The sequence below is a fragment of the Tamandua tetradactyla genome, chromosome 15, assembly GCF_023851605.1.
Source record: "Tamandua tetradactyla isolate mTamTet1 chromosome 15, mTamTet1.pri, whole genome shotgun sequence".
NCBI lineage: Eukaryota > Metazoa > Chordata > Mammalia > Pilosa > Myrmecophagidae > Tamandua > Tamandua tetradactyla.
Genome location: NC_135341.1, coordinates 19,294,072 through 19,308,898, shown reverse-complemented (window position 1 = coordinate 19,308,898; position 14,827 = coordinate 19,294,072). Strand labels below are relative to the sequence as shown.

The 14,827-nt window shown below is 41.4% G+C and overlaps 1 long non-coding RNA gene across 1 annotated transcript; it reads left to right on the top strand.

The window, feature by feature from the left end:
* Positions 1-8,240: 8,240 nt before the first annotated feature.
* On the top strand, positions 8,241-12,688 carry LOC143657874 (uncharacterized). Its single transcript, XR_013163002.1, has 3 exons — positions 8,241-8,546; positions 11,059-11,128; positions 12,580-12,688. It is a non-coding gene; the product is annotated as an uncharacterized LOC143657874 (long non-coding RNA).
* The last annotated feature ends 2,139 nt before the right edge of the window (positions 12,689-14,827 follow it).

Sequence of the window (14,827 nt, the reverse complement as noted above, 5' to 3'; positions counted from 1 at the left end):
TTCTGCTTCTCTACCCACATGTACACATTCTTATTCCCGCCTCAAATCTAGCTTTCTTTGCTTCTTCATAATCATGATCAAACACATGTTTATCTGAAATCCCTTATACTGCTTCTAAGTTCTAATACCACCAACTAACTTTCTTCTTTGTGTCCCCATTCAGGTATCTACCCTGACCCAATCAGCTAGACTCACGGAGGAGCAGTTAGCTAATGCAAACATCGTTGCAGGATTTCACTTCTCTATGCATGGACAGGGGCAATTTCTTAGAGAAAAGGAAACCCAAAAGAAGCTACTAGAATAACTTTGGATATTAAAATGACTTCCTTGTCTCAAATATCTAACTTCTCCAAACATCTCAAAGATAACTATCTGCTTATGCATTATGGCAATCCATCCAAAATGAAATATGGACTCTTTTGTGCTGCAGGCTCGGGGGTGTGCAACTCGCATCTCCCTTCAAGAGAGACACTGACACAGAGAATGTAATTAGCTGACAGTCTCCAGCTTAAGGTGTCTCAGTATCTGCTCAAATTTTTGAGCCAAAGCCACCGGATTCCCCGCAGAGCCCAGCCAATGAGAGCACAGCAGTGATACAGATCTCAGCAGCACTGGATGTCTCAATAGGCAATCTTTGCACAGGAGCTCTCTGGCTAGCCAAGACTTTCTCAGAGCTAAACAGGCATACCCTGAAGATACTGCAGGTTCAGTTCAGGACCACTGCAATAAGGCAAATATCACAATAAAGTGAGTCACAAATTTTTCATTTCCCACTACATATAAAAATTATGTTTATACCAAATTATAGTCTATTTAGTATGGAATAACATTATGTCTAAAAAATGTGCATATCTTAATTAGAAAATTCTTTATTGCTAAAAAGTGCTAACTATCATCTGAGTCTTCAGCAAGTCATAATCTATTTGCTGGTGGGGGGTCTTGCCTCAGTGTTGATGGCTGTGGTTGCTGACTGATCAGAGTGGTGGATGCTGACGATTGGGCTGGCTGTGGCAGTTTGTAAAAAGACAAGAATGAAGTTGGCCACAGGGACTGATTCTCCTTTCACAAAAGATTTCTAGATAGCATGTGATGCTAACTGATAGCATTTTACCCAAGTAGAATTTCTTTCAAAATTGGAGTCAATCCTCTCAACTGCTGCCACTGCTTTATCAACTAAGTTTGCGTAATAAACTTTACCAGGAGCATGTGCCTTCTCAGGGAACCATTTCCTTTGCTCTTCCATAAGAAGAAGCTGAAGTGTTATTATGAGAGTGCAGTAATTCAGTCACACTTTCAGGCTGCACTTCTAATTCTAGGCCTCTTGCTATTTCTACCACATCTGCAGTTACTTCCTCGACTGAGTCTTGAACCCCTCAAAGACATCCAAGAGGGTTAGAATCAACTTCCTCCAAACCCTTGTAAATGATGATATTTTGGTCTCTGCCTATGAATCACGAATATTCTTAATGGTATCTAGACTGGTAAACCCCTCCCCAAAAGTTTTCATCTTACCTCACCCAGATCCATCCGAGTGAATCCCTATCTATGGCAGCTATAGCCTTACAAAAGTATTTCTTAAATAAGACTTGAAAGTCAAAATGACTCCTTGAACCATGGGCTACAGAATGGATGTTGTGTTAGCAGGCATAAAACTACCTTAATCTCATTGTAACTCCATCAGACCTAGCAGGTGACCAGGTGCACTGCCAACAAGCTGTAATATTTTGAAAGGAATCAGATTTTACTGAGCAGTAGGTCTCAACAGTGGGCTTCTAATAGTCAATAAACCACATCGTGTATATATATATGTGTTTGTATGTGTGTGTGTGTGTTTTCAGCCAGCCTTTTTTATTCCGTTTAAATTTATCTTCTGTCTGGCAGAGAGGATAAGTTCAGTAAATACTTGAGGAAGGGAAGAAAATAAATAAATAAATTTATTTTTATTCCATTTAAATTCTTAAGGGCCCTAGGATTTTCAGAATGGTAAATGAGCACTTCCTTCAACTGAAAGTCACCAGCTGCTTTAGCCCCTAACAAGAGAGTCAGCCTGCGGAAGCCTTGAAGCCAGGCACTGACTTCTCTTCTCTAGCTATGAGAGTCGTAGATGACATCTTCTTCCAACTGAAAGCTGTCTCATTTACACTGAAAATCTGTTGTTCAGTGCAGCCACCTTTGATTATTTTAGTTAAATCTTCTGGATAACTTGCTGTAGCTTCTGCATCAGAACTAGCTACTTCACTCTGCATTTTTATGTTATGGAGATGGCTTCTTTCCTTAAACCGCATGAACCAACCTCTGCTAGCTTCACCTTTTTCTTCTGCAACTTCCCTACCTCTCTCAGCCTTCCTAGAATTGAAGAGAGTTCAGGCCTTGCTATGAATTAGGGGTTGCCTTGAGAATGTTGTGGCTGGCTTGATCTTCTATTCAGACCACTGAAACTCTCTGTATCAGCAATAAAGCCATTTGACTCTCTTCTCATTGGTATGTTCACTGGAGTATCATTTTTAATTTCCTTCAATAACTTTTCCTTTGCATTCACAACTTTGCTAACTGCTCTGCTCAAGAAGCCTGTCTTTCAGCCTTTCCTACCTTTAGATTTCCTTACTAAGCTTAATCATTTCTAACTTTTGATTTAAAGTGAGAGATGTGTGACTCTTCCTTTCACTTGACTGCTTAGAGGCCACTGTAAGGTTATCAATTGGCCTAATTTCAACATTGCCATGTGGCAGAGAATACCTGAAGAGAGGAAGAGAGATGGGGGAACAGCTGGTTGGTAGAGCGGTCAGATACACACATTTATCAACTAAGTTCGCTGCCTTATATGGGCACAGTTTGTGGCACCCCAAAACAATTACAACAGTAACGTCAAAGATCACAGATCACCGTAACAGATACAGTGATAATGAAAAATTCTAAAATATTGAGAGAATTTCCAAAATGTGACAGAGCCATGAATTGAACAAATGCTGTTGGAAAAGTGTCACCAAAAGACTTGCTCAATGCAACGTTGTCACAAACTTTCAAATTGTAAAAAATGCAATTATCTGCAAAGTGCAATAAAACAAGGTACGCCTGTATTGTAATCTGAAGTTCATTCTCCTTCCTCTCCCCTCTTCTTTCATAGATGTCAGACCTATTTCATGGTCTCAAGGCTCTCCCTGCCTATTCCTGCTCCCTCTCTTCTTTACCTTTCATAGGTTCGACCCCCAATAAATCTCTTGCACTTCTAACTCCATCTTGGGATCTGCTTCCCAAGGAACTTGACATAAATAGCTCTAACTGTACACAAATGTGTTCCCCCATAATCCTCAAGAGAAAAGAGATACATGTATGTGTATATTCATGTGAATAAACCCCTCTGAAAGCTTCCTTGTCACCCCTAGACAATTTTAGCTCTTCTCTATCCCCACTGCAGCTCTTATGCCTCCATTATAACACTTAGCACGTTGTGTCATAGCTGTTTGCAAGTCCACGATCCCAGTACGAATACATTCTTTAGAGGCTAAGGGCATTCCCTTATTTATTTCTGTATCTCCAGTACTTCTCAAGATGTCTGGCAGAGAGGATAAGTTCAGTAAATACTTGAGGAAGGGATGAAGAAAGGGTAGAAGGGAGGGTTAAAAGATGGGAATCATGTTTGGCAAACCTCAGCACCTGGCTGATGTTCAAAAACACTCATCCACAGACTGCCTGTATTACAGTGGTCTGTCCCTTCCTGTAATCCACCCAACACTTACCATATGTATACGTGTGTGTGTGTGTGTGCGTGTCTGTGTGTGCATGGACAGGGAGGAGAGGAGAGCGAGTTTACTGTGTGCCAAATGAGGAGATAATGTGTGACTTATGCATTTTGTCTCCGTCCCGAGCATTGATTCACACAGGCATTTGATTCTGTTGTCCCCAGTTGGTCTGCATGTCTTCCTGGGCACTCACCCGTCAACAAAGCATCCCTTGCACACTGCAGAGTTTGGCAGATGTGCAGAGGGACGAGCATCATCACTCGGGAAAATGGACATTTCTGTCCCTGGCTGCTCTCCCAAGATGGCACAGGAAACACCCCACTTAATGACTCATTAGTCATTTTCAGGTATAGCCTGAGTTTTCTCTTCACTAATTATGTTGACCTTTCTGGAGGCAAAGATTTACACTGTGAATATATTATCTCTTTCCAAAAGCATCTGTTTGTAAATGAAATGGTGTTATGGTGCCTGGGGAGGTTTGCAGACGTGGTGGCACAAGCATTCTTTCCATTTGGAGGATTTTAATCACATTTAAGTCATTTAAGTCTTTATAAACAATTGTCCCAATCATTTCAAAACCATGGGACCTGCTTCAAGGACAAATACTACTAAATACAGCCCAATTTTACCTCAACCTTAAAAATTTGCTTTCTTACTCATACTTGCTTTGGACAGATTTTTGAGTCTCAGAGTGGAGTGACCAGTAAGTAATGGAGATTGCTTCAGTTCAGTGTCCCTTAGCAACCGTAATTTCACTTTCCTGTTGCCATAACAACTATAGCATGAACATCAAGGTCATCAAACCCACTGAGCCTCTTTCAGGAAGCTGAGGCTCTCACACGTTTTCCCAGCTTCTCCTCTCTGTCTGCTCTCACAGGAGATGTTTTATAGGAAATGACATTTCAGTCTCTCTTCTGGCACTCCACTTTACTTTAGAAAGCCATCTATTTAAATAAGCAAGACAATCCATAATGAAGTGGATAGAGAGACCTTCCCGCCGAGATCGATAGAGTCGCTATAATCTGGCGTTTGAACCCTGCTACGCCTTTAAATGGTTTTGTTTTAAAAGAACACAGAGACGCTGTGGGAAGGATTTTGAAATTCTGGAAGTGTTGGGTTCTGGGAGGACATTTGTCACAATTTTGATCATTTACTTGGGTCCTCAAGGTTGCAGTTTCTGGAAAAAGAGAGGGAAGCTGAATTTGATGATGTCTAACGTCCTTTTCAGTTTTCACATCCTGTAAATCTACATTTTCATCAACACAACACATTTTGCAAGGGGTGGCTTTCTTTTTTTTTTTTTTTTTTTTTGGTGCATGGTCGGGAATTGAACCTGATTCTCGTGTGAAAGGCGAGGATTCTATCACTGAATCACCCGCGCACCCTACAAGAGTTAGCTTTTAAGTGGTAAGCCAGAGCTGGTCCCAGCAGAAGGAAGCTTGACTACCTCTCATAAAACCACTGGCCTCACGGAACAAAGGCGAATGGCCCTTCTTGAGATGAGTTTTGTGTTTATTCCCTTGTGTGCATGCGAGAGTTGGCGCACCAGAAATGTTGAATCACCAGGAATAATTATGCAGCAGGGAAACTTTCCCTTCTTTGTGTTCTCTTGGGAAGTATAAATAGTCCACGTTAAAAATGGCTCATCACCTCAGCTGTCATTCCAAGTTCAGAAGAATTAGCTAGATAACATACTTGGAGATAGTATAAGTTCATAGTTCTATTAAGATAGATAAAGAAATCTCCCAGTAAAACTAGCTGTGCTTTTAACTGGGAAAGAGGCGTCTACTTAGACTAGCTACCAGAGATGGCTCTCTACCCTCACCAACATATAAACCTTGAGAGGCTGCCAGGGGGAAATGTGGTTCCAAAAAGGCCACTCACATAGACAAATATTTTATGTTTGGGGAAAGGGCAAGACAGGGAAGGCTACTTCCCAGTTGCCTCTATTTCACTCAGTGCCTTCTCAGGAAGACAAAAATGATTCTTGCAAATGAGGCAGGACACCTGGAAACTAGTCAACTGTCTCCTCCTGTAGGCAGAGAGATCTGAATACTGGGTATTGCAGAACTGGAAAAATGACAGATAGACAGCAAATGATAAATTCCTTATAAAAATGCTAATTAAAAACCAGTGCCTGGCACATAGTGGACTCTCAATAAATATCTCTACTATGAATACATGAATCCCAATATAAGTAATTAGTATGTGCTGAATGGAGGCAGAATATATTGACCACACTGAAGAATTAAACCAAATTCATTCACTCAGTGATGACCCGTACCATCATGTCCCACATTTATAACTGACACACCATTCTATGCTTCTGAGCGCTCTGCCTCCCTCTCCCACTGGCCTTTTAAGCAGAAAATTTTATAGGTGAAGAAACTGAGGCAGGCATTAAATAACTTGATGAAAATCAAATGACTAAATTCCCGACTCCCAGACCAGTGACTTCACCCTGCAGTGAAAGTTTTTCTCCAAATGGGGATGAACTTGAAAAGAGAATTCCTTACCTACAAAGTATTGTTAAAAAAAATACTTTTTTAACTGAGTGCATCAGTTAGGATTCTTGGCTGCAAGCAAGAGCAACAAGCTGTAAACACCTTTATTGAAAAGTTGTATGGGAAGGATACAAAAGGATCATTATTGATGGGTGGCTTAGGGAAGGTATAGACTCTGGGAGCCAGTTTGCTGGAAGCAGGAAACACAGTAACTCCTTCCTCTCAGTCTGGTCAGAACATTGGAGGTGACTCCACTATTATAGTGGCCATTGCCACCAATCACAATAAAAACTCCCCCATTTTCTCTATGCTTACAGCACCCATTCAAGAATTAAAGACCCAGAAGAGAGTATCTGATTGCCTGAGCTCAGGTCACATGTCTAACTCCTGGCCCTTCCAGAAGGCAAGTCAAGAAGGAATCTGCCCACCCCTTCCCCCATCCCATAGTTTCTGTAGCAAAATGCTGGTAGATGGACGCCCCACAACCAAAAGTTGAGAAGCAAGTCTAAAAAAAAGCTTTCAGCAAAAGGAAGGTGGATGATGACTGAGCTAATGAAAATCATCAGGTACCTGCAACTCCAAGTTACAGATATAATCTATTGTCCAAGAGAATTTTGCTGGGAAGTTAAAGCCTAAAAGTAGGCTTGAAAGCTGGGTCACCTACCATTACTGGAACCCTTCTGAGGATCCATTTGGTAACATGGTGAAAACAAAGGGTAGACACATAGAATCCTAAATTCTGGCTGATCTGAGATGTGTGAGCATTGCAGGAGAAGACATCTTAAAGCCTGCTTTAAGAAATAAGCTTCTACTAAGGTTAATGTTAAGTCCCACACCACACCACATTTTTCATAATGCCCTCTCAATTCAACCCACCTCGCATTGCCACAATAAGCTCCAGTTGACAAGGACAGAGGCGTTCTTATCAGGAAAGAAGAGTAAGCCAGCACAATTAACCTTTACCTCAAATTGGAATTTGTCATTGTGGGTCTCAACTAGCGAGCCCTTGGATGGCACAGTTAGTTGGCTCTTTTGGCTAAGGCTTGGTCTATGCCTTGGCTTCAAGAATACTTACCAGACCTAGAGGTATTTTGACACCACAGGGGATAACTTAGCTTTGCCTACCCAGCACCCTTTCTTCTTCCTTCTAGAAATGGTATCTTGGTCCCAGCTGGTGGGAACACCTCCTCTACTCTAAGACCACATTGCTCTGGGAGGGTTGACCACACCAGCCCTTGATCCAAGGGTGGGCATGACCAAAACCTGGACAACTCACATAATTCTTCCTCCAGACAACAGTTGGCTTAGGAAAGGGCGTGATAGCCAAGTACGGTCAAGGATATACAAGTTGGGACTTTTGATGGAAGAATTAAGAAAAATTACTTCTTTCTACTTTGATAACTAAACTATGAGGATGCAAGCCTGTAGCTAGTGGCAGTCTATTCACCACAAGGATACAGACAGCCTAAGAATGAAGACAACAGAGAGAAGCAGGGCTGAGAGAGAAAGAGGCAGATTTTGATCCTCACTGTTGGAGTACCTAGAGACAGTGTCTCCTGCGTTCATTTCTGAAGCTACACCTGCATTTCCAGGTATCTGAGTTGATAACTCCCCTTTAATGACTGAGCTGGTCTGAGGTGGATTTCTGTCCATGCTTGTTCACCACCATATGTGGACAGAAATATAAGAAAGATAAATCCATTCATTAATTCACAAGCTTTTACTGGTTACTTACCATGTTCCAGACAGTTTGATAAGTACTGGGAATGTTCAATGTGCAAAAACAGACATGGGGGTGGAAAGAGACATTAGTTAAGTCCAAACACACAAATACACATACACTGAAAAACTGGAAGAAGTGCTAAGCAGGGAAAAGAGTGCTATGAGGTCATAAAGAAGGCCGGTACAACTACTACCTAATCACAAAAGAAGACTATGAAACGTCTGAAGATGAAAGAGAGTGCTGATGTCGGAGAGCAATAAAGGATCACTTCCAGGGGACACCAAGGGGAGTAAAAAGCACATTAAACCTGCAAGCTGAAGCCATGTCACTCCAAATTCATTTGAGTATCCCTCTTTTTAAGGCTCCTCAAAACAGACTGTGGATATAGCTGAGAACAAGGAAATTTCCACCTTTTAGAGCAGGGAACATGTTCTGAACTCTGAACAAAGGCATTTCAGAGAGAAAATCCCTAATGGTCAGCTTGTTTTCAGTAAGGGTCTCAATGAGCATGTGCCCCGCAGTGTGATCATGAGGCCCAGCACCCGGCGAGGCCAATGGGAGTCAGAGGAGCACCATAAGGTACCGACTGTCATTGTCTTTATGATGCTCACAGCGTTTGTACAGAAGAAACAATGAAGGATTCAGCTTATCCAAGGGCACAGTTGTATACAACAGATAAATCATGTTCAGGGACAGTGATTCTCAGCAGAGTAGTAAGGAGATGCAGAGTATTTGAAAAAGCATTCAATAGTACAAACAAAACTAAAACTTTGTTAAAAATCTGGCTGGTGCAGATACACCGAAGACTGTGAAAAACATTGAGGGACTGTGGGTTTTAAAAAGGGTTAGAAATTCTTCATAAAGAGGCATAAGAAGATACAACAGTAATGGAAGTCCACACTGGCTGGGTACTAGTGTTTTGGGGTCATAAAGACCAGGTTTCAAATCTCAGCACTGCCACTCATTAGCTGGAAATGCTGGAAAACTAGGAAACTTGCTTCACTTCTCTGAACATCAGTAAACAATCAAGATAATAATAATGCCTAATTTAGACAGTAGCTGTGCTGACAAAATGATACAATCATTGGAAAGACTTTCATGTCACCTGGTGCACAATAAACGCTCAAGACATTTTACTTATTATCAGTGCAATTACTGTTCCGGACTTCAATGAATGGGGAAGGTATGGACAGATGTGATTCTTAGGTAGTAGTTACACTGCAATAACAGTAGTTAATTTGCATGGGAGTAATGATTTGTGGGCCAGGCATTATGTCAGCCTCAGTCAAAGCAAAATGCAGAGATGCTATTACTAACCCCATCTAGCAGATGATAGTGGTGATGTTCAGAGAGGTTAAGTTACTAGTGGAGGCTCACACAGCTGATAAGTAGCAAAGCAGGGACTAGTCCTAGATGGTGAGACTCAAAGTTTCAATGCTTTACCACGATGCTAAACAGTTTGAGGTGGGTGCTTCTCAAATCTGTCCATACTCAGAATCATCTGCAGAGATTTTTTTTAAAAAACACTTTATCGAGGGCCCACACTCAGAATTTCCCACTCAATAAGGCTGGGACTGGGAGTGGCGGGGTGGGGAGAGATGGGAATCAATATGTTTAAAGCTCTCCAGGTGATTCTGAAGATCTAATGGATTTAGAAACCCCAGTCTTAGAGGACTAGCAGGGGAGCTAATTGCAAGCCCCATGGCGTTTAAAGTAGATTGTCCCATGCCTTTCACCAATACCAAAGATTGTTTTCCTATGGTATTAACTTACTGGGCACAATAAATGTGGACTCATTCCAGTAGCCAACTCCCTGTATCAAACCCAAAAAAAATCGTTTTTTTCCCAGACTTAAGGGTCATTCAGATATCATTGTTGGTTCCATTATAAATCACAAGTTGCAGCTTGTGCTAACGGTCCTTTAAAATATTTGAGCTTCCTAGACTGATGAAGCCTGTGGCCTAGCGGGATTAATTTATCCCACCCCTTCCCAGAATGTTAGGCTGGGCATTAATAACCATTCCTGGTTCCCTGGATCATGGTCAGGTACTGGCTGTTGTTCACCCAGTCTCTCAGTCATTGCCAAGGAGATGATAAACATTCTCCATGTGATTCAAAGCAAAAATGTTCCTCCCCCAAGCCAGTTCAAGCAGCAGAGCTAACTACTTAAGTGGTCTTGCTGTGTGCCTGGCACAGACTCACTATAACAAGTAAAAGCTCTATGTGATTTTCTGGGAACACTGAGAATGAACTTTGCTCTCATGAAGCCGCCTAGCCAAGACTGGAGGTTGTTTCCTACAGTTTGTAAAAAACACACCAGGGCTGAGGGAAGCATGCATGTGCTGTCAGTTCAGTCCGAATGAAGCTATCATTTTCACCATAGGATTCCTGCAAGTCATTAAAGATGTGCTACCCAAACACAGAGATGAATAACTCAGGCAAATACATCCAACAGCATCCAGGTCTAAACTCCAAGTCAGGAAATTTACATGCGTGGAACCATTCAGCTGCTGAACTCTTTTTCCTCCTTTTCTACAATGACTTCCCAGCAATCATTGCTGCTGCCTACAGAGGCAATAAACCTTGTTTAGACAAGTGTTTGAAGCACATTGTTCATACAACAATGGAAAGAGAGACACTGAGCAAAAACTCTGTGCTTTGACTGATGTGAGATACAGCCTAAAGTGACATATTATAAAATATTTAGTTGAAACAATGCACATAGCTGGTTCTGTTATGCAAATACAAACACCAGCATCATCAAAGCAATTTTCTCATTATCTGCTTTTGTTGTGTTTTTTTGTTTGTTTGTTTCGTTTTGTTTTTACTATTGCTTTTGCTTCAGCTTTCCTGATAGGGTGCTTTTTGGGACTGCTTTCACTGGCTTCCATGTGTTTTTAATAAAGATGTTTAACTCTATTCAAGAAGTCTAGGGGTAATGCCCTTAGAAATTATTTTAAAAAACGGTTTTAAGCTCACTTTCTGCACAAAGGAAGGTCTGAAGAATGAGGCCGCGGAAGTAATGCTATTTTGGTGGCAATTTATTTCAACCTGCGAGACGGTCTTTCTACCATCTTTGGTGTTTCTACAGGATGTCTGTGGACAATCAGGAATGGGAATTGTCTTCCAGCTCCACCAACCACTCCCCTGCCCTGGAAAAGGTAGTTAAGACAAAGGCCCAACGTGTAAAATACCCCACCCCTGAATTTCAGATGAACAAACCAACCAAGAAAGTCAACGTAAGCAGGTGAACTTGAAGGGATACCATTTGAAGGCTTTTCTATCCATATTTTCAATTTCACTCCATGAACGTGTTGAATACAAGTACGTGATATTATTCATGTGTCCTCAAACTTTTATTTTTTGTGCCAGTGGGGAAAGGTATTTTCTTTTAGTAAGAGTTATTTCCATATTTTTACAATCTATTCCTTGCCTGTATTCTTCTGGATTAATAGCACAGTCAGGATTCACTTTGCAGGGCCTCTAATTCTCAGTGCTGCAGCAGTTAAACACATCCAAGTGACAAACATGTCTGGAGCACATGCTTTTTGAAGAGACGCTGCGGGGGTGGGGAGGGAGAGACCGAGGGTGGGGGGGAGGAAGGAAGGAAGGAAGAAAAGACATGCATTTCATCTCAAGCATGAATTTCGGTCTTCTTTCAAGCTTATAAAGGATAGGCATTCTGTTCACAGGAGTCACCAAATTATTTCAGTATCCCCGTTTTCCAAGATGTTGTGGCAACCTCCCAGTTTTTTGTTGTTGCTAGTCTGTTTGGGATATTTAAAGCCAACAACGGTCTCTGTGTTGCAGGCAAAGTTGGCACAGTTGTTAAAACCAGAATAAAAGAGGCAGAGAAAGGGAAAGAGAACGTAGTGAATGATAGTTGGCACTTACCTGTGCTTCCTCCTTCTCCTTTCTCAGCCACCGCCACCTACCTTTGGAGAGCCACGTGTTTCTGAAAAGCCGACTCCACCCCAAGCAGCAGCTGAGCCAATCAGCACATATCCTCCACCTGACCCTTGATTGGTTCGGCAGTGGGTATTTGTATTAAAAATGATACAGGCTTGGCTATGAATGGATCAGAGACCCTAAATTTACAGTGATTTCAACCAGATCCAAGTTGTATTTCTCTATCACAGAAAGCTCAAGCGAGCAGCATGGCTGTGCGCTGAGGAGTCATCAGAGGGCACGGGCTCCTTATATCTTGTTGCACTTTTATTCCTAGAGCACTGCTATTGTCTGCGTGGTCCCAAAACTGCTTGCACCTAGGAGAGCTTCTGTGTCCCTCTTCACTTTTCAGGCAAAACACCAAAATTGGACATCATGCTTTCACTTACCTGTCACTGGCTAAAACACAGTCCTATGGCCACATCTAGCAGCAAGGGAAAGTGGAAAATGGAGGCCTTATTCAGACTCTATTCCTAAGGAAAAAGGGAGAGTAGCTAATTGGAGTCAACTAGCATCTTTTTTTCTGAGATGTGACCCAAACTCTTCTGAACCTCATGATTTGGTTTGGAATCCAGAAAAACAGGTGCATATCTTCCCTCTCAATGCCTGGTTTGTCAAACCGAGAACTTGAGTGACACTAGCTATTTTTTTTTTTTTTTTGCAGTCATAAGTAAACCAATCTTGGGACAAAAATGAAACACAGAAGAAGGAAGAGTCAAGCAAATTCCAAAGAGAAGTATCTCCTGATGACAATGTAAACTTTTGGATTAAACCACATCTGATGCTCTCCCTATCTCAGGACTTTTCATTTACGTGAGCCAGTAAATTCTCCTTTTTTCTTTTTATTTATTTATTTTTTGAGGTAGTTTGAATTAGAACTTTTGTATTTTGTACATCCTAACATGTACGGATTGAGAAAGAGATGGGAGACTGAGATTGTGAGACAAACACTGGAAGATGCCAGATAGTCATTGACTCAAAAGCATGACAAAAGTTCCTCTTAGAGACATGAAGGCTGTACACTACTTAGAACATCTGAATATTAACAAAAGCAGGGAGTGACCCAAATATGATGCAAACTTCTTAGAACAAAGCCTAGATGACAAAGAATAGCTGATATTGAACAGCCAGGAAGTATAATGTTGTAAGTAATTCTTTCCAAAGCTGATAGTGTGGACTAAATTCTACTGTCAGGTCACCCTCTCCCCCTCTCTTTTTCTAGGAAAAAAAAATGTGTTGAATCAGATGATGCCCTGAATATAAAAGCATTATTAGCTTAGCAATTATTCAAGATCAAAGCCTTGGGTACATGCCCTTGGCCTTGATTCTTCAGCAAACTCTATTGCGTTGGTCAAAGTGAGACCTTGAAAACTAGCTTTGTAAACTTCCAAGTATGCAGTCTAAGGCTTCATCAACTCCTGGCCCTGAGGACAAGACCAAGCACTTATGATCCTTCTGCCCATTATTTTTCTCTAAGAACTTCATCAGGAATTTATAAGCAAAATTGACAGTATTCAGCAGTGCGACGGTGGCTCAATGGTAGAATTCTTGCCTGCCAGACCAGAGACCTGGGTTCAATTCCTGGTGCCTGCCCCTGAAAAAAAAAATTGACAGTATAAATTCAGTTTAAATAGGCACAAATTTTAGGAAACCACAAAAGTAGTTTATTTTTTCTATAAGGTAACTCAAAGTTAAGTAACACAACATGTTCAAGTAAAAAGTAAGATGTAAGAAAAAAATGAGATGGAAACTATTGTGTTCTTCACGGTTACAAATAAAACAGAGGTAGAGTTGGAATTTAAATTCACATCTACTTGTCCTAATAGACAGCCCACCTAAAATTCTTTCCATTTTGACTTCTATAATAAGAAGACATATGGTAGAGGTAGGTGTTGATAGAAGTATGGCTTAAAACTGATATTCTCCTACTCCAAAGGGTCGTTATTGGGTACCTTTTATGTATTTGATACTCCAGTAGATATTTTGATGCTTCTTTGTCTCATGATTCCAAGATCATTGCTGTAGCTTCTGGCATTATATCCACAGTGAAGAAAGGGGTAGGGGAAAGCACTGCTTTCCAAGTTGTCTTAGCAGGCTTCCCCTTATACCCTACTGGCCAGAAGTGTGTCAGTGGCTATCCTCCTGCAAGGGTAGGTGGTAAAGGCACAGCTTAAACCAACCATGATTTAGTGATTGACACTTTACTCCCCCTAATAAAATCTGGGTTTTGTTTTTCGAAGAAAGGGGTTTCTGTGTCTCTCCATAAGAAAGTTATAGGTTCTCCAATTTAGTTCCTACAGAAAAGCACCCATAAAGCACATTCCACACCCATCAGCATAAATAAAACTGTTCTAGTTGCTAGCTGCGGGAATGCAATACACCAGAAACGAAATGGCATTTAAAAAAGGGAATTTAATAATTTGCAAGTTTACAGTTCTAAGGCCGAGAACATGTCCCAGTTAAAACAAGTCCATAGAAATGTCCCATCAAAGGCATCCAGGGAAAGATACCTTGGTTCAAGAAGGCCGATGAAGTTCAGGGTTTCTCTCTCAAGTGAGAAGACACATGGCGAACACAGTCAGGGCTTCTCTCTCATCTGGAAGGGCACATGGCGAACACGGCATCATCTGCTAGCTTTCTCTCCTGGCTTCCTGTTTCATGAAGCTCCCCGGGAGACATTTTCCTTCTTCATCTCCAAAGGCTGCTGGCTGGTGGACTCTCTGTTTGGTGGCGCTGCAGCATCCTCTGCTCTCTCTGAGTCTCCTTCATTCTCCAAAATGTTTCCTCTTTTATAGGACTCCAATAAACCAATCAAGACCCACCCAAATGGCTGGAGACATGTCATTACCTAATCCAGCTTAACAACCACTCTTGATTAAATCACATCTCCAGGGAGATGATCTGATTACAGT